Below are 19,399 nucleotides of genomic sequence, written 5' to 3' on the forward strand. Positions count from 1 at the left end.
TTAAAAATTGGGAAATATATACATAACATAACAATTACAGCACGGAAACAGGCCATTAGGCCCTTCTAGTCCACACCGAACCAAACACCCCTTTTTAGTCCCACCTCCCTGCACAATGCCCATAACCCTCCATCTTCTTCTCATCCATATACCTGTCCAACCTTTTCTTAAATAATACAATTGACTCCGCTGCCACTATTTCTCCCGGAAGATCATTCCACACGGCTACCACTCTCTGAGTAAAGAAGTTCCCCCTCATATTACCTCTAAACCTCTGCCCCTTAATTCTTAACTCATGTCCTCTTGTTTTAATCTTTCCTCCTCTTATCGGAAATAGTCTATCCACATCCATTCTGTCTATCCCTTTCATAATCTTAAATACTTCTATCAAATCCCCTCTCAACCTTTTACGCTCCAAAGAATAAAGACCCAATCTGTCCAATCTCTCCCCATACTCCAGATGCTTAAACCCAGGCAACATTCTGGTAAACCTTCTCTGCACTCTCTCCACTCTGTTTATATCCTGAAATCCCTGAAATTCATATCCTGAAATCCCTGAAATTCATATATTTTAATGCCAGGAGTATTGTAAAAAAAGGTGGATGAGCTGAAGGTGTGGATTGATACTTGGAAGTATGATGTGGTAGCGATTAGTGAGACATGGTTGCAGGAGGGATGTGATTGGCAACTGAATATCCCTGGGTTTTGTTGTTTTAGGTGTGATAGAGTCGGAGGGGCAAGAGGAGGTGGGGTTGCATTGCTTGTCAGGGAAAATATTACAGCGGTGCCGAGGAAGGATAGATTAGAGGGCACATCCACGGAGGCTATTTGGGTGGAACTGAGGAGTAGGAAAGGAGAGGTTACACTTGTAGGGGTGTATTATAGACCACCCGGAGGGGACTGAGACCTAGAGGAGCAAATCTGTAGGGAGATAGTAGATATTTGTGATAAGCACAGGGTTGTAATTATGGGAGATTTTAATTTTCCACATAGAGATTGGGAAACACATTCTGTGAAAGGACTGGATGGGTTAGAGTTTGTGAAATGTGTGCAAGATAGTTTTTTACAACAATATGTAGAGGTGCCGACCAGAGAAGGAGCAGTGTTAGATCTACTGTTGGCAAATGGGATGGGTCAAGTGACGGAGGTTAGTGTTGGCAAGCACTTGGGGTCCAGTGATCATAATGCCATCAGCTTCAATGTCATTATGGAAAGAGAGAAGTCAGGGCCAAGGGTTGAGGTTTTTGATTGGGGAAAAGCTAGATTTGAGGAGATGCGAAAGGACTTGCAGGGTGTGCATTGGGACAATTTGTTTTATGGGCAGGATGTAGTAGAGAGATGGAAGTCTTTTAAAGATCAGATTGTGAGAGTGCAAAAGCTTTATGTTCCTGTTAGGTTAAAAGGAGAGGCAAAAGGTTTGAGAGAGCCGTGGTTTTCAAGGAATATTGGAAACTTGGTTCGAAGAAAAAGGGAGGCGTACATTAGATATAAGAAGCATGGAGTTAAGGAGATGTTTGAAAGATACATTGAATGTAAGAGGAATCTTAAGAGAGGAATTAGGAAAGCTAAAAGAAGGTACGAGAAAACTATGGCAAGCAGGGTGAAAACTAATCCAAAGGAGTTCTACAAATATGTTAATGGTAAGAGGAAAGCTAGAGACAAAATTGGTCCCTTAGAAAATCAGAGCGGAAAACTGTGTGTGGAGCCTAGAGAAATGAGGGGATATTGAACAGTTTCTTTTCTTCGGTATTCACTAAGGAGAAGGATATTGGGAGATGTGAGATTAAAAAAAGCAAATTGGGTAAATATGGGGAATATAGAGATTACAAAAGGTGTAGTTTTAAGGCTTTTGAAGAATATAAAGGTGGATAAGTCTCCGGGACCAGACGGGATCTTACCCAGGACACTGAGAGAAGTGAAGGAGGAAATAGCAGAGGCTCTGGCAGTAATTTTCCAAATGTCATTAGATATGGGGATAGTGCCGGAGGATTGGCGCATTGCGCATGTGGTTCCGTTATTTAAAAAGGGTTCAAGGAGGAAGCCTGGCAACTATCGGCCTGTAAGTTTGACGTCTGTGGTAGGTAAATTAATGGAGAAACTTCTTAGAGATAGTACTTATAAACATCTGGATAGACAGGGTCTGATCAGGAGCACTCAACATGGATTTGTGGGAGGAAGGTCATGTTTGATCAATCTGATTGAATTTTTTGAAGAGGTGGCTAGGAATGTGGATGTAAGGCCTTCGATAAGGTACCACATGGAAGGTTAGTTAGGAAGGTGCAGTCTTTAGGTATAAATTTTAAGATAGTCAAATGGATTGAACATTGGCTGAAAGGGAGAGGCCAGAGAGTGGTAGTGGATAATTGTCTGTCAGGTTGGAGGCCGGTGACCAGTGGTGTGCCTCAAGGATCTGTATTGGGCCCATTGTTGTTCGTTATATACATTAATGATCTAGATGATGGGGTGGTGAATTGGATTAGTAAATATGCAGACGATACTAAGATAGGTGGAATAGTGGATAATGAAGAAGGTTTTCAAGGATTGCAGAGGGATTTGGGCTGCTTAGAAAAGTGGGCTGAAAAATGGCAGATGGAATTTAATGCTGATAAGTGTGAGGTGCTTCATTTTGGTAAGAAGAATCAGAATAGGACATACGTGGTAAATGGAAGAGCATTGAGGAATACAGAAGAGCAGAAAGATTTAGGAGTAACGGTACATCGTTCCCTGAAGGTAGAAACTCACGTGAATAGGGTGGTGAAGAAGGCTTTTAGTATGCTGGCCTTTATCAATCATTGCATGGAATATAGGAGTTGGGAGGTGATGTTGAGATTGTATAAGACGTTGGTGCGGCCTAATTTGGAGTTCTGTGTGCAGTTCTGGTCGCCTAATTATAGGAAGGATATAAACAGAGTGGAGAGAGTGCAGAGAAGGTTTACCAGAATGTTACCTGGGTTTAAGCATCTAGAGTATAGGGAGAGATTGGACAGATTAGGTCTTTATTCTTTGGAGCGTAGAATGTTGAGAGGGGATTTGATAGAAGTATTTAAGATTATGAAAGGGATAGACAGAGTGGATGTGGATAGACTATTTCCGTTAAGAGGAGGAAAGATTAAAACAAGAGGACATGAGTTAAGAATTAAGGGGCAGAGGTTTAGAGGTAACATGAGGGGGATCTTCTTTACTCAGAGAGTGGTAGCCGTGTGGAATGATCTTCCGGGAGAAATAGTGGCGGCGGAGTCAATTGTATTATTTAAGAAAAGGTTGGACAGGTATATGGATGAGAAGAAGATGGAGGGTTATGGGCATTGTGCAGGGAGGTGGGACTAGAAAGGGGTGTTTGGTTCGGTGCGGACTAGAAGGGCCTAATGGCCTGTTTCCGTGCTGTAATTGTTATGTTATGTTACGTTTAAAGATCAACCAGGCAGGGATGTCCACTATCTCCCTCACTGTTCGCGTTAGCTATAGAACCACAGGCAGAACTGATAAGAACCGAAAATGAAATAAGAGGGATAAAAATAAAAGAGAAGGAATATAAAATCAGTCTATTTGCAAATGATAGTATACTTAACAGAACCAGAAATATCAATAAAAGAATTACTTAAGAAATTGAAGGAATATGGAGAAGTATCGGGGTACAAGATCAATGCAAATAAAAGTGAAGCAATGCCAATGAATAATGCGGATTTCACAAAGTTTAAGAAAGAATCACCATTTAGATGGCAAACACAAGCAATTTGATACCTAGGTATACAACTAGATAATAATCTAGGCCATCTATACAAACTAAATTATCAGCCATTAATGAAGAAATTACAAGACGACTTAGAACATTGGAAAGACTTACCACTAACACTGATAGGAAGGGTAAATTGTATTAAAATGAATATCTTCCCAAGGATACAATACCTATTTCAATCGTTACCAATTCACCTAACAGAGAAATTCTTCAAGGAGCTAAATAAAATAATAAGGAAATTCTTATGGAAAAGGGGGAAACCAAGGATAGCGCGAGATAAATTAACAGATGGTACAAACAAAGGGGGCTTACAGCTACCAAACTTTAAGAATTATTATAGAGCAGCACAATTAAGATACCTATCAGATTTTTATCAAACAAGGGTAAAAAACAGATTAGAGCCAGATAAAATAGGGGAGAAGGTACCTGAACATATACTATATAAATGGGATGAAAAACTGGTGTAATATAGGAATTCACCAGCACTGCACCATCTGCTCAACATTTGGAAGAAGATTCACGTAGAAAGGAATAAAACAAATTATCAACTACCAAAACTAATATTGACGCAAAATCAACTAATCCATTTCACAATAGATAACCTTTCCTTTAGAGAATGGGAGAGAAATGGGATCAAAAGAATAGAAAACTGTTTTTCGGGAAATAAATTTCAAAGGAATAAGAAGGGATTTGGGGAGTATTGAGTGGGACAGAATATTTTCAGGTAAGGATGTTAATGAAAAATGGAGGATATTCAAAAAAGAAATTTTGAGGGTACAGAGTAGTTATGTCCCAGTGTGGATCAAAGGAAAGGCTGGAAGTCTTGGTTTTCGAGGAATATTGGAAATTTGGTTAGGAGAAAAAGGGAGGTGTACAAGAGGTATAAAGAGCAGGGAGCTGAGAAGTTGAAGGAGGACAACAAGGAGTGTAGAAGGAATCTTAAGAAAGAAATCAGAAAGGCCAAAAAAAGGCATGAAGAGGCTTTGGTTGACAGAGTAAAAATAAATCTAAAGGGTTCCTATAAGTACATTAAAAGTAAAAGATTAGTGAGAGATAAAATTGGACTCCTTGTAGATAGCGAGGGTAGGCTGAGTGAGAAGTCTGGGGAAATGGGGGAAATTTTGAATGATTTCTTTGCCTCGGTATTCACTAGGGAAAAAAATGTTGAACCAGTTGAAGTAAAGAAAAATAGTGGGGAGGTCATGAAGCATATAAGGATAACCGAGGAGGTAGTAATGGCTGTGTTAAAAAAGATAAAGGTGGATAGATCTCCCGGACCGGACAAAATATTCCCTAGGACACTCAGGGAGGCTAGTGGACAGTTAGTGGGGACATTAACAGAGATATTTAGGATGCCACTGGCCACGGGGGTGGTGCCAAAGGATTGGAGAGTGGCGCATGTGGTTCCTCTGTTTAAGAAAGGGTCCAAATGCAAACCTGGGAATTATAGGCCTGTAAGTCTGACGTCTGTGGTGGGCAAGTTGATGGAAAGTGTTCTGAGGGATGCTATTTACAAATTTTTGGAGGTACAGGGATTGCTAGGGAGTAATCAGCATGGTTTTGTCAGGGGTAGATCATGCTTGACAAACCTGATTGAGTTCTTCGAGGGGGTTACAAAAAAGGTTGATGAAGGGAAAGCTGTGGATGTTGTCTATTTGGACTTTAGTAAAGCTTTTGACAAAGTTCCCCACAGGAGGTTAAGAAAAAAGGTGGAGGAAATTAGGTATAAATAAAGAGGTAGTGAAATGGATTCAGCAGTGGTTGGATGGGAGGTGTCAGAGAGTAGTGGTAGAAAATTGTTTGTCCAAATGGAGGCCGGTGACTAGTGGAGTTCCTCAGGGTTCGGTCCTGGATCCACTATTATTTGTTATATATATTAACAATCTGGATGTAGGGGTGGAGAATTGGATAAGCAAGTTTGCAGATGACACAAAGATTGGTGGTGTTGTGGACAGTGAGGTAGATTACCGTAGATTAAAAGGTGATTTAGGAAGGCTGGAGATGTGGGCTGAAAAATGGCTGATGGAATTTAATACAGATAAATGTGAGGTGCTACATTTTGGAAAGGCAAATTTAAATAGGTCATATACATTGAATGGTAGACAATTGAGGAGTGCAGAGCAACAAAGGGATTTAGGAGTTATGGTAAATAGTACCCTCAAGGCTGATACTCAGGTAGATGGTGTGGTGAAGAAGGCATTTGGAATGTTGGCCTTCATAAATCGGAGTATTGAATTCAAGAGTAGAGAGGTTATGATGAAATTCTACAAGGCATTGGTGAGGCCAAATTTGGAGTACTGTGTACAGTTTTGGTCAACAAATTATAGGAAAGACATAAACAAAATAGAGAGAGTGCAGAGAAGGTTCACGAGAATGTTGACAGGATTTCAGGGTCTGAGTTACAGGGAAAGGTTGTGCAGACTGGGGCTTTTTTCTCTGGAGCATAGAAGATTGAGAGGGGACTTGATAGAGGTGTTTAAGATTTTAAAAGGGACAGACAGAGTAAATGTGGATAGGCTTTTTCAATTAAGAAAGGGGGAAATTCAAACTAGAGGACATTGTTTAAGATTGAAGGGGGAAAATTATAAGGGGAACATGAGGGGAAATTTCTTTACGCAGAGGGTGGTGGGGATGTGGAATGAGCTTCCGGCAGACGTGGTCGAGGCGGGATCATTGGTTACATTTAAGGAAAGACTGGATCGTTACATGGATAGGAGGGGACTAGAGGGGTATGGACCGAGTGCTGGTCAGTGGGACTAGGAGGGTGGGGATTTGCTACGGCATGGACTAGTAGGGCCGAACTGGCCTGTTCTGTGCTGTAAGTGGTTATATGGTTAAATTATTATCCTTTGAACAAATGAAGGACAAATATGGTATAACTCACGGTACAATGTTTGCATACCACCAACTGAAAACCTACTTGAAGGATAAATTGGGAAGCAGGCTGAGGTTACCAGAAGGAAGCAGCTTTAAATATGTGATTACAGACACAATGATAATTAAAAGATTTATAACAAACATGTACATCAAACTGCAAGAGAAAGAGAATGAGGAAATAAGCTGTAAACCCAAACAAAAATGGGAACAAGATCTAAACATAAAGATAAAGAATGAAACATGGGAAAAGCTATGCTCCAGAACTATGAGAAATACAATAAACACGAGGTTACGCATGATACAATATAATTGGTTACACAGGCTATACACCATGCCCCAAAAGTTAAATAAATGGGACCCAACAGTATCAAACAGATGTTTTCGCTGTAAGAAGGAAAAGGGAACAGTACATGCAATTTGGGCATGTGAGAAAGTGGAAAAGTTTTGGGAAGATCTAAACCAGGTATTAAATAAAATCACAAAAAGCAACAGACCAAAAAATCCAGAGATCTTTCTTCTAAGTAATATAAGAAGTAAAGAACTTGGACTCGATTTGGATGGAGCATTAAAAAGATTTATTATGATAGCCTTAGCTGTAGCAAAAAATGTATTATGTCAACCTGGAAATTAGAAGATAGCCTGAGAATATAGCAATGGTACATAGAAGTGAACAAATGTATTCCAATGGAAAAAATAACATATAATTTAAGAAATAACATCACAGTATTCAAACAAATTTGGGAACCGTACATGGAACACAACAAAGAAGTCATACCGCGGACCTCCACCGCCTAAAACGGAGAAGAAGACGAAATGAACTGACTCAGTACGTAAAAGTAGAAGACACAAATTTCTTGTTTATTTTCATTGTGTAATGACATTGTTTAATGGGTTGAATGTTGAATGGGTGGGGAGGGGGGGTGAAGGAGGGAGGGGGGAAAAAGGGGAGAAAATGACACTGTGTATATTCAAGAGGGAAATGTTTGTGTGTATTTTGGTCAATATGATTCATAGTGTAAAAAATAAAAAATCCTGAAGTTGTGCCCTCTTGTCCTGGACTCTTTGCAGATCTTGCTGCATCTCGTGCCCAATTCTATCTTGATTTCACCTTCTCTCTTGGCACTCTTTAATCCCTGTGTTAGGACTTCGCTGAGGATAATAATTCCACCTTGTACACAGCCTTCCTGTCCAGTATCCTCAGTGATTTAATATCTGCCCACTTCCAGCACAGACAATAAACAGTGGGTAAATACAGGAAAGGTGCTGAGAGTAATCGGGCTGAGAAAGATGCTTTCCAATGAAAGAAAAGGGAGTGGGGAGCTGGAGGAAGGAGTCTGCGAGATGAATGAAAGAGAGAGTCTGGGGGAAGGGGTTTATGAAAACTGCCATCTGGTTTGAGGCAGCTGAAACAGAGTCACCTCTCAACTCTTTTCTCTTCTTCCACCTACATCCACCTGTTAGACCAGGGGTGGGCAAATCACAGCTCACGAGCCACATGTGGTTCCTTGACACAAATGTGCAGCTTGTGGCAATACCGTATATGTCATTGTACAGGAAAAGACTAAAATTTAAAACTTTCACCTTCAACTTGGTCGTCCTATACGCTAGATCTGCAAATTCTTGACGATGAAGTCTCAACACCGCCACCATCTTACTGCCAGCTCCAACACAAGCTCGCGCATGCCCTGTAAGTCATTTGTGAAGTCTCAGTGCTCCCCTGTAGGGTCCATCTGCCTGGTCCAACTGCTGTCGGCTCTGAACAGACTTTAAATAGCCTGTTTGGATATTTTTTAAATATCCAAATAAAATTTAAACCTTTAAATGATAAATTGTTATTAAAATGTCATGATTTGCTTTGAACATTGCTAAGTGCCAAATTTGGTGAGTTGTTTTATATAAAGGGTGTTGCTCAAAACCAACATTTTAGGTGGAAATTCCAGGGTCGTTCTATACATGAACCTTCCTGCACAATTGCACATCATACAGCATGTTGGCTGAGACAGGAATTGTTACAAACCGCTGTTCTCAATGGTAGTCTTAGTGGGTGTTTCTTCTGATCAGACATCTGAAGTTGGCTATTACATTCAGCAAGTTTGGCCTGTGCTCTTCTGCATCCCCTGCGCACCTTATTCAGTAATCTGTCTGATTTTCGGCCCTCCTGAAGGAGCGCTCAGGCCCAAATTGTTGGTTACCTATTGTATCCCATGGATGATGCATGACCTGCTGAGTCCCTCCAGCACTTCTTCCTCCTGCACCTCGGGAGGGGGAACATTTTCACTTGGACGGTGGTCTATATCTGGAGCAAACTGGAAGTGGGCACAGTTACAATCTTCAAAAGACATTTGGACAGATATATGGATGAGAAGGGTTTAGAAGGAAATGGGACCAGCCAAGAATGCCAATTTAGTCAGCATGGGGCAAAGGACCTGTTCTGTGGTGTGTGACTAACTTTGGTCAGTGTTAGTGCTAACTCTAGCATTTCCCTTCACTCTGTTCCGCAGTTTACTGTAACCAGCACCAGAGCTGGGCACTATGACTTGTACCTTGGTCTCGCTCTCGCCTTTATCTCCAGCATCTTTATCGGAAGCAGTTTTATCCTGAAAAAGAAGGGACTCTTGCGCTTAGCCAGGAAGGCTCTGATAAGAGCAGGTGGGTCAACAGGTGTAACCATGCTTCCCCCACCCCTCCCCTTCCCTCCACAATTACCTTGGATCCACACCATCCTGGGTGGGCGGAACCATGGGAAGGGATCAGGGCGGGAATGGGCAGGGTCAGGGTGGGTGGGGTCAGGGGTCAAGAATGAGCAGAATCAGGGTGGGGTAAAGGTGGGAGTGGGTGGTGTCAGGGTGTGAGGGGCAGGGTCTGGACAGGAGATGATAGGGTCAGGATGGGGGAAGATGTGTGTGGATGGGGCTGGGTGTTGGGGGATCAGGTCATGGTGGGGCCAGGGTAGCACTAATTGCCATGTTGTTTCCCCACAGGCAATGGCGGACATGCCTACCTGAAGGAATGGTTATGGTGGGCCGGGCTGCTCACAAGTGAGTGCCGCTGATATGGGCATCAGGGATGATGGGTGGGGGTTCTGACTAGTGACCTCCCATCCTCTCGATCCCTCCTCTTTCCCCCTCCCTCTCCCCCACCTTCCCCCTCCCTCTCCCCCCCACCTTCCCCCTCCCTCTCCTCCCCCTCCAACCTCCCTCAACTGACAGGGGACCTCCCATAACCAAAAACCAGTACCTGCATGTGGGAACTGCCTGCCGCTAGTCACCCCCACCCTCTGTCGCCCCAGCGAGTCTCAGCACCCTCACTCAGATACCCCCATGAATATGGAGAATGGGAGCACTGCCGGGGCCGCAGTAATAGCTGCGCTGCCTCTGGTGTGGACCAGGGTGAGTGGAGACACAGCACTTCTCTGAATGATTCAACCACCCAGTCCAAATGCTGCGACTCTGTACAGACTGTAACTGGCCTGTTAAAGGAGTTGACGGAGTTTGTAAGTAAAATTCTGCAACTATGCCCAAGATGGCAGTGCCTGTGCTGGCAACGACCACGAGGAGCTTCAGATTCAGGGGGAACAGCAGACTGGTGCAAGGCAATTAGTCTGTAGGCAACTTGCGGCCAGGGGACCTACATAGGCTATGGGCTGCTGGATACTGATTCATGGGAACCAGGTGTCGGATCCGGAATTGGAGAGGGTGCTGAAAGCTTTCTGATTGTGTCGGAGTTTTGGATCTGGAACTCAGGTTGCTGATGAATCGAGCTGTGGGAGGTGAAGCACTGGAGGTGAATCCCCGGACACTCAGTTACTCTGATTGGACTCTCTTTTGCTTCTCTTTTTCTCGTACTTGAAGGGGCGCCAAGCAATGCGAATGGTGACTCTGACTTACAGCAGGCAGAAGGCATTTTCTTGTAATATTACATGTACTGTACATGACAATAAAGGAATCATCAATCTTCAATCAATCCCTCTTCTCCCCTAACCACCCCTCTAAATTGTTTATTTCACCCCCCCCGCCCCCGAGTGGTCTCACCACCCTCTCATCTTCCGCCCCATCCAAATACTGCACTTTGCGATTACACTTTCCCCGACTAGCCCACATAGCTCTCCCAACTCCCCTTGGCGTTTCCACCACCAGTGCCCCCCTCACTTCTGGTCTAGCTACTCCCCCCCCCCCCCCCTTACTGGTCACTGTGTCTAGGTTGTTTGATTGTGGTGTGCTGGTTCTGTCTCTAACTCTGCCTTTCCTCTCTCACAGTGGGTGTGGGGGAAGCTGCCAACTTTGCTGCCTATGCCTTTGCCCCAGCGACTCTGGTCACACCTCTGGGAGCCCTCAGTGTCCTTGTCAGGTGAGCAGCTCTAACTTTCTTTAGCTAAATTTCCACCTTTTGTGCCATGTTGATCCAAAACTGGCTTGGCAATACAAGAGGGGGGCAGGAGAGAGAGTTGCTTTGTGATTGGGTGCCTGATACAATCCCACAGGGGCCCACAGGGGCCCTTGCTGTTTGATCGGATTGATTTGGATGTGGCTGTGGAAGGCTAGGTCAATGTTGACAGATAGCACAAGGATTAATAGGGTTGTTGATAGTTTTAGATCGTAGAGAGATACTGATGTGTACAGTACATGCCGCATGCCTCACCATGTTGTCTGATTTAAAAACCTGGTCTACAAACTTCCCTACCTGCAACCCTCTCTTTTTTCTTGTATCCATGTGCCTGTCAAGAGTCTTTTAAAATTCTTTATTGTACCAGTCTCCATCGCCACCCCTGGCAATGTATTCTAAGCACTCCTTCTCTGGGTTAATGTCACCCAAAAACGTTCCTCCCCTCACCTCTGTTGTTTGCCACTCTATCTATGCCTGTCATAATCTATTAACTCACCTTTCATTCTTCTTCATTCCAAAGAGAAAAGATTTGCCTCATAACACATGTTCTCCAATCCAGTCATCAACCTGGTAAATTTCCTCTGCACCTTCTTCATAGCTTCCACATCCTTTCTGTAATGAGGCAATCAAAACGGAACACAATATTTCAAATGTGGTCTAACCAGAGTTTTATAGAGCTGCAACATTACCTCACAACCCCTACTGGTGTTGAAGCATATCAGCACCTGCCTGATGGCGACATGGATCCGTTCCAATTTTTCAACTGCATCAACAGGTTTACAGCAGCTGCCTTCTCACTGGCTCTACACAAAGCCCTCGAACACCTGGACAGCAAAGATCCATTAATCAGGATGCTCTTTTTCTACTACAGTTCAATAATCAACATTATCATCCCTTCAAAACTGATCAGCAAACTCCAATATCTCTGAATTTAAATTAAGAAAATTATTCAAAGTTGAACACATGAAAAAGAAGAGCTTGCTAATTAATACTTGCTGCTTTAAATAAAACTGCTGGGAGAGTGGGTGGATCACAGGCAAGAGAAAAGTTAGGATCATTACCTGAAGGGTAGATTAGAACTTATCTCTGAATTTGGAATCTTACAGAGTCAGTGAAGGCCTAAATCCTTTATTGGCCTGGTTACAGACTTGCAGCTTGGGCAGTTCAGTGACATTTTAATTGTGGTGGTAGCCTGGACTACATCGCAGTTTTTGCACAGGGGGAGGGGGGAAGTTTCAGGTAGATGTCAAGAGGTCAATTTTTTTGCACAGGGGGAGGGGGGAAGTTTCTGGTAGATGTCAAGAGGTCAATTTCTTTGCACAGGGGGAGGGGGGAACTTTCAGGTAGATGTCAAGAGGTCAATTTTTTTGCACAGTTTGATGAGGGCCTGCAAAGCATTGCCAGAGATAGTGATGGAGGCTGGTACAATAGGAACATTCAAATTTATTGTTAGAGTACAAACATGACATCACATACAACCCTGAGATTCTTATTCCTGCGAGTGCAGCAGATTACCACTAATTGGTAGTGCAAGAAATAAACTACACAGCGGAAACATGAACAATATAAAGAATGATAAACAGATAACAGATGTAAACAAACTGTGCAATGCAGAGAGAACAAAGAAATCAATAAAATGCGCAATAAGAGTCCTTAAATGAGTCCCGGATTGAGTTTGTTGTTCAGGAGTCTGTGGAGGTAGCAATCTCTGAGAAATTTTGGCTTTGTCCCAGAGAATAAGCAGTTATTACAAATCCTTTTATAGCTCTCCCAGGTATCAATTGCATTTTATTGAAAAGAACGTAGTATTAGTTTTAAATACTCATCAGGGACTTGAAGCAGGAGAAATGAGACTGAAGATCCACTTGTAGGAGAAGGGAAGTAGTTAAGAGAGCAACCCATGACTCCTGTGGTGGGAGGGAAACAGTGAGGGGGAGGTTGGGGGAAAATGGCAGAGCCCATTGCAGGGATAAAGATTTGGAGAAATTAAGGTACAGGTGGTCCCTAGGTTAAGAACATCAAACTTCCCCAGTTTGTGTCTGTGCTTAATGTGACTGGTAAATAAGAACTGCAAGTGCCTGTTCTGCTTTACATACAAATTCAGATTATAGACAGACCTAGGTAACGGAACTCGTTCGCAACCTGGGGAACTGCCTTGTACCATAAAAACCCTGGTACCTGGAAAACCCCCCTTCCCCCAAGTTTGCAGATAAAGTCTTGCGAATATATTTAATACTAATAAAGACTTCCTAAGTAGGGATAGACAGACACTTTGGGAGAGTCGCCCCAATGTCGAGTGGTATCAGCTGGCTCTTCATCCCAGGCATCGCCATTTCATTCAAGCACAACTTTATTGAAACTTTATTCAAACGGCTGCTGTGGGTGGGGCACGACTTGGGTGGGGGGGAGGGGCACACTCCGCTAGCTGAATGTTGGTTCCCATCTTCACCAAGTGTGTTGCTTCAGAGAACATTTACTTTTACAATGTTAAACTTTTATTTAAATTTTTAAGTATTTACATTTCTGTTATGACATTTAGCATAGCGGTTAGCGCAATGGTGTTACAGTGCCAGCGACCAGGGTTCAAATTTAAATTTAAATTTTGGAAGTTACCTGATTAAAGTGAACTTCACATAATTAAGGACTACAATACTGATTTTTTTTTTTCAAAGTTATACATATTTCCTCTTCTTTTGTCTTTTAAAGGCTCTAATCTTGATGCAGGTATATTAGTTAGTGTGTGTCTTAGACAATCAGAAAATTTGTACATCTGGCATCCACGATCCCCATAGGTGCCAGATGCTGGGCATTTTACTGTAGTAGCATTGCTACCTTGTTGGAAGCGTGGGGGTGAAATGAAAAATTAGAAGGATTTTACATGCTGTGTAATTAGATCCTGGATTTCCTCACCTCCAGACCACAATCAGAGGGGTGGTAAGAACTTCACCTCCACAATCTCCATCAATACTGGAGCACGATAGGGCCCCTACTCTACTCTCTTTACACCTAGACTGTGTGGCTCAGTACAACTAACACCATCCAAAAATTTACTGATGAATCCACAGTTGTATAAAAAGGGACCATGAGTCAACACATAGAAGGGAGATTAAAAACTTGCCCAAATGGTGTACTAACAACAACAATGGTGTGTGGCACAGATAGTGTAGCGGTTAGCGCAACACTGTTACGGAGCCAGCAAGTGGGACTGGGATTAGAATCCCTCGTTGATTTTAAGGAGTTTGTACGTTCTCCCTGTGTCTGCATAGGTTTTTTCCAGGTGGTCTGGTTTCTTCCCACCATTCAAAATGTACCGAGGTTGTATTCAATTGGGTGTAATGGGCTTGTAGGCTGAAATGGCCTGTTACTGTGCTAAATGTCTAAATTTAAATTAAAAATTTAAGTGTAAACAACCTTGCACTCAATTTAACCATAACCAAGGGTTTGATTGTGGACTTCGTTGATCATTGGGGGGGGGGATCAGAGGTGGTGAGGGTGAGCACATATTTTCCTCGGAGTCACTATCTCAGAGGATCTTTCCTGGACCCAACAGACCAATAACATCATCCTCAGGAGTTTGGTGTGGCATCGTAAAGTTTGTCAGATTTCTACAGATGTGTAATGGAAGGTGTGTCATGGTCTGGTATGGGGGCACCAATACCCCTGAATATAAAGCCCTGCAAAAAGTAGTGGACACAGCCCAGTACATCACAGGCACAACTCTTCCCCCCCCATTGAGAAAATAAAGACACCTGACAAGGACATTGAGGGCTCCAAGAGGCATATCCAGAGTTGGTGGGGCAAAGGCATAGGTAGCAAAGTTGGCACAGCCACTACAGCAGCTCTGTCAGCACCGCCATCTTTATGCCTGGACCATGAGGGGCTCTGCGGCGGGCTGCTGGCAATTTGAGGCGAGGAACCCATGGTGGCTGTGGGCTGCTGGAGACTGCTGTCAGGAGACTCATGGTGGTCTGTGGACAGCTGGAGACTGGCTCGAACTGGTTGGTGAGGTACCATGTATCAGAACTGGGATGCAGAGGTGCCGAGGGCGCTGAAGGGTTCCTGACTGTTTTGGAGGTTCTGATCCAGAGCGTGGGTTGCCAGTGGATTGGACTGGACTCTTTGTGGCTGTGGAAACTGCAGGAGGCATATCTTCAGACACTTGGTGACTCTGGGGGTACTCTCTTTTGGTTCTCTTTCTCTGACTCTAAGTCTGACTAAAAACTGTAAGAGGTGCTAGCTAATTTCTGCCGGTGGCGAATCTGTCTGTCTTGCAGAAGGCAAAAGGGAACTTCATGTAAAATGACTCTGTTTTATCTCTATGACAATAAATTGAATCTTGAAACTTGAAATCTACATGGAACACTGCTGTACGAGAGGAGCAGCAACTAACGAGGATCCTCACCACTTGGCGTGTTCTATTCTCGCTACTACCATTGGAAAGAGGTATTGGTGCCACAAGATTCGCACCATCAGGTTCAGGGACAGCTGCTCCCCCTCCACCATCAGACTCCTCAACAACAAACTCAATCAGAGACTCATTCAAGGACTTGCACTTTATTTATTATTGAATATTTATTTTTGTTTACATTTCTCTCTTTTGAATACGTATCTTTTCTCGAGTACAGTTTGTTGCACTACCTATAAGTAGAAATTCTGTCTGGCCCGCAGGGAAAAGAATCTTGGTTGTATGTGATGTTATGTATGTACTCTAAATCTGAACTTTGAATGCCAGCACACAATAAGCTTTTTTTAACTACCCTACCAACCACTTTGAAACAGCTATGGATTTGGACCCCCAAGGTTCTTTCACACTATTAAGAATCCTTTCATTAATCTACACTACTTCAGGAGGTTGAGGAGACCACAGAAGTAATGTGGAGGATGTTTAGGCTCAACTTGCAGGGGTTCAGGATAGGACAGGGAAAAGATGGTAGGATAAGGGAACCATCACTGACAAAACAGGTTAGACAACTAGTTAAGAAGAAAAAGAAGGAAATATACAAAAGGTTGAGGAAACAAAAGACAGGAAGTACTCATGAAAATTGTATGGTAGCCAAGATTAAACTTAAGAGTATTTAGAAGTGCTAAAAGAAGGCAGGAAAAGGCCTTGGTAAGTAGGCGTTCTACGCGTACATGAAGAACAAAGGATGATTAGAGTGAAATTAGAGCCTCTTAAATATAAAGGAAGCAATGTCCCTGAAGGCAAAGGAGGTCCAAAATGAATACTTGGCTTCAATATTCACCAGAGAGAGGGTCCTTGGTCAATGAGAAGTCAGTATACAGCTGGTTTATTGCTGGTGCATGTTGATGTTAAGAAATGGTTGTCATAGTGGTTAGCACAACACTGTTACAACGCCAGCTATCAGGACCGGGTTTTGAATTCCGCACTAAAGAGTTTGTATGTTCTCCCCATGTTTGCATGGGTTTTTCTCCCAGCCTCCAGTTTCCTCCCACCATTCATAAATGTACTGGGGTTGTCAGTTAATAGGATGGCACAGGCTCAGGGCTGAAAGGACCTGTTTCCATGCTGTTTGCCTAAACTTAAAGTATAAAGAGGAAGTGTTAGATTTTCTTACAAACATACAGATTCAGGTTACTACAAGAATCTAGGGAAGAGTCATCGGCACTATTTTTCTTGCGTCTATGTCCCTAAGAGTCTTAAATGTTCCAACTGTAGCAGCTTCCACCCCTGACAATGCCTTCCCACCACTCTCAGTGTAAAAGAAATCTTATCTCTGATGTCTCCCCTAAAGTTTACTCCCCTCACCTTGTACAGATATCATCTGGTGTTTGCTACTCTATGCTAGTTGGCTCTCCACTCAACTAATGAAGGCCGGCATACCACACTGTAAGAATTATTCTATTACCCATATACTCCACCTTCAGGTTTGACCTTCCAAATGCATCACTTCACACTTATCCAGATTGAACACCATCTGCCACTTTTCCCACCCACTCTGCATCCTGTCTATATCCTGATGTAATTTACAACACCACCTCCAACCTTCATGTCATCTGCAAACTTGTTGACCCATCCCTCTACTTCTCACTCGGTGAAGGCTGAGTAATAGCAGATGGGAAATTAATCCTGATAAATGGGAGGCGATGCATTTTGGCAGCACCTCTGAGGCCGGGACATACATCATGAACGGTGGGATCTTTGGCAGTATTGAGGATCAGAGTCCAAAGACCCTCAAAATTGATAGCACAAGTAAATAATCTGGTAAAGAAGGTCTACGGGTTATTGGCCTTCATTAATCGGGCCATTAAATACATGTAGAGAGATGGACATAGTGAGTCATACGTTTAAAAGAAATAGATTGTCAGAAGCTTATTCTCATGGTAGGAATGTCAAAGGTGAGGGCACAGATGTAAAATGAGAGGGAAGAGATATAAAGGGGATCGGAGGGGTAAGTTTTTCACATCGAGAGTGGGCAATATCTGTAACTTTGCCAGAGGAGGTGGTAGAACCAGACACAATCCCTGTGTTTAAGAAGAATTTGAAGAATTGTCAGGGGAGAGAAGGGTGGGGTCCCCATGCAGGTAAATGGAGGAAGTATAGCAGGTGACATGGACAAGTTGGGCCGAAGGGCCTGTTTCACTGCTGAACCACTCCAGGCTCAGGATAGATGTTCATCCCATCAACCTTTCCTGGTGTGGTTGGAGGTTTCCTCATCAGTTTTCAGGAAAGGAGTTATGGAAATATGGCAGTTTTGTAAAACACCTCTTGAGCAGCACTGGCATGATATCAGAGACAAGGTACAATGGACAACTGTCCAACAGGCTGAACACACCTGTGAGGGGCATGACACTCCTGGGAAATTTGGCATGATGCTCCTGGGAAACTCCTGGGACAGGCACCTGCACTTTGTTATCATGAAGCAGACATTTCAGAGCAACAAACAATCTGCTGGAGGAACTCGGCAGGTCAAGCAGCATCAGTGGGAGAAAATGAAATGTTATTCTTTTTAACAATACATCACAATAGAAGGCCATGAAGTACATGGCACCCTTAACTATCCAACCCCCATTCATTTTGGAGGAAGAGAAGAAACCGAAGAAAACCCATGCAGCTCAGGGCAAGAATGTACAAACTCTTTGCAGACAGCAGTGGATTTGAGCCCGGGTCGCTAACACTGTAATAGTGTTGCATTAACAGTGCTGCCAACTTGTTCATATGTCAGGTCAGAAGCCTTCATCGAGACTGATGGCCAATGAGGATAGGGTGGGGTTGGACAAGAGTTGGCAGGGGATTGGTGAAGGGTGTGGACAGAGGCATTTAACTGGTGAGTGCAAGGGAAGAGAGGCAAGGGAAAAAAGGGGTTGTGAAAGATGCAGGGTGAAGACAAAGGCTGCCGGAGTCTGATTGGAAGAGAAGGTGACGATAGTTGTGAAATGAGAGCTGCTGGGTAAGAAGAAATAGGACCAGACACACCCAGAGAAGGGAGGGGTGAGGGGGAAAAATGGGAGGATGGAACCAGAGAGGGAGGGGAATGATAATGAGCTTGGTGGGTGGGGAAGGAGACTAATGGGAAGGGAGTGGGGGAGAGAACATTACCTGAAATTGGAAAATTCTTGGTGCATATAATTGGGTAGTAGTCTGCTCAAGAGAACATGAGGTGTTATTTCTTGAGTTAACATTGGACCTCACTCCAGTACTGGACAAGACCCTGGACAGACAGGTTGGAGTGGGATTGGGAAGGGGAGATGAATTGGCAGCCACTGGATTAACAGAGTGAAGGTGCTCTGTGAAATGGTCACCAAGACTTTGTTTGATGGAGGAGGTGCAGGTGAATCCTTACCTCACAGGAAAGACTGTTTGGGTCCCTGGATGGTGGTGTAGGAGCAAATGCTGCACCTTCTGCAGTTGCAGGGGAAGGTACCGAGAGTCACGGAGATTTGCGTGGGGAGCTGTAGACACAGGAGTCCACGGAGAGAGTTTATTTCCAAGATTAATGTGATGGCGGAAGCCATTAATGGAGCTTTTAAGCTTGAAACCATTGAAAGATTTGAAATGTGTGATCAAGGTTTAGTCGATGTACAGGATCAACTGCAAGATGAAAATAGAATAATTGAAACATTGCAGATCCAAAATAAAAATTTAGCAAAAAAGGTTGATTATTTGGAGAATCAATCTAGACGGAACAACGTGAAAATTGTTGGTTTGCCAGAAGGCATAGAAGGACCAGATCCAAGAAAATTTTTTACTGAATGGATTCCACGAGTGTTAGGACAGGATAAATTCCCTGAAGGTTTAATACTGGAACGTGCTCATAGAGTTTTAAGAAGAAAATCTTTTTCAGGACAGAATCCAAGACCTGTTCTGATCCGTTGTTTAAACTATTGTGACAGAGAGACAATTTTACATACGGCTATTAGAAATGCCCAGCAAAATAGATCTCC

The 19,399-nt window shown here is 43.3% G+C and overlaps 1 pseudogene; it reads left to right on the top strand.

The window, feature by feature from the left end:
* The window catches only part of LOC138740726 (magnesium transporter NIPA2-like), a 32,128-nt pseudogene that overhangs the window by 2,868 nt on the left and 9,861 nt on the right, over nt 1-19,399 (top strand).

This window comes from Narcine bancroftii, chromosome 8, assembly GCF_036971445.1.
Source record: "Narcine bancroftii isolate sNarBan1 chromosome 8, sNarBan1.hap1, whole genome shotgun sequence".
In the NCBI taxonomy this organism is placed as follows: Eukaryota; Metazoa; Chordata; class Chondrichthyes; order Torpediniformes; family Narcinidae; genus Narcine; species Narcine bancroftii.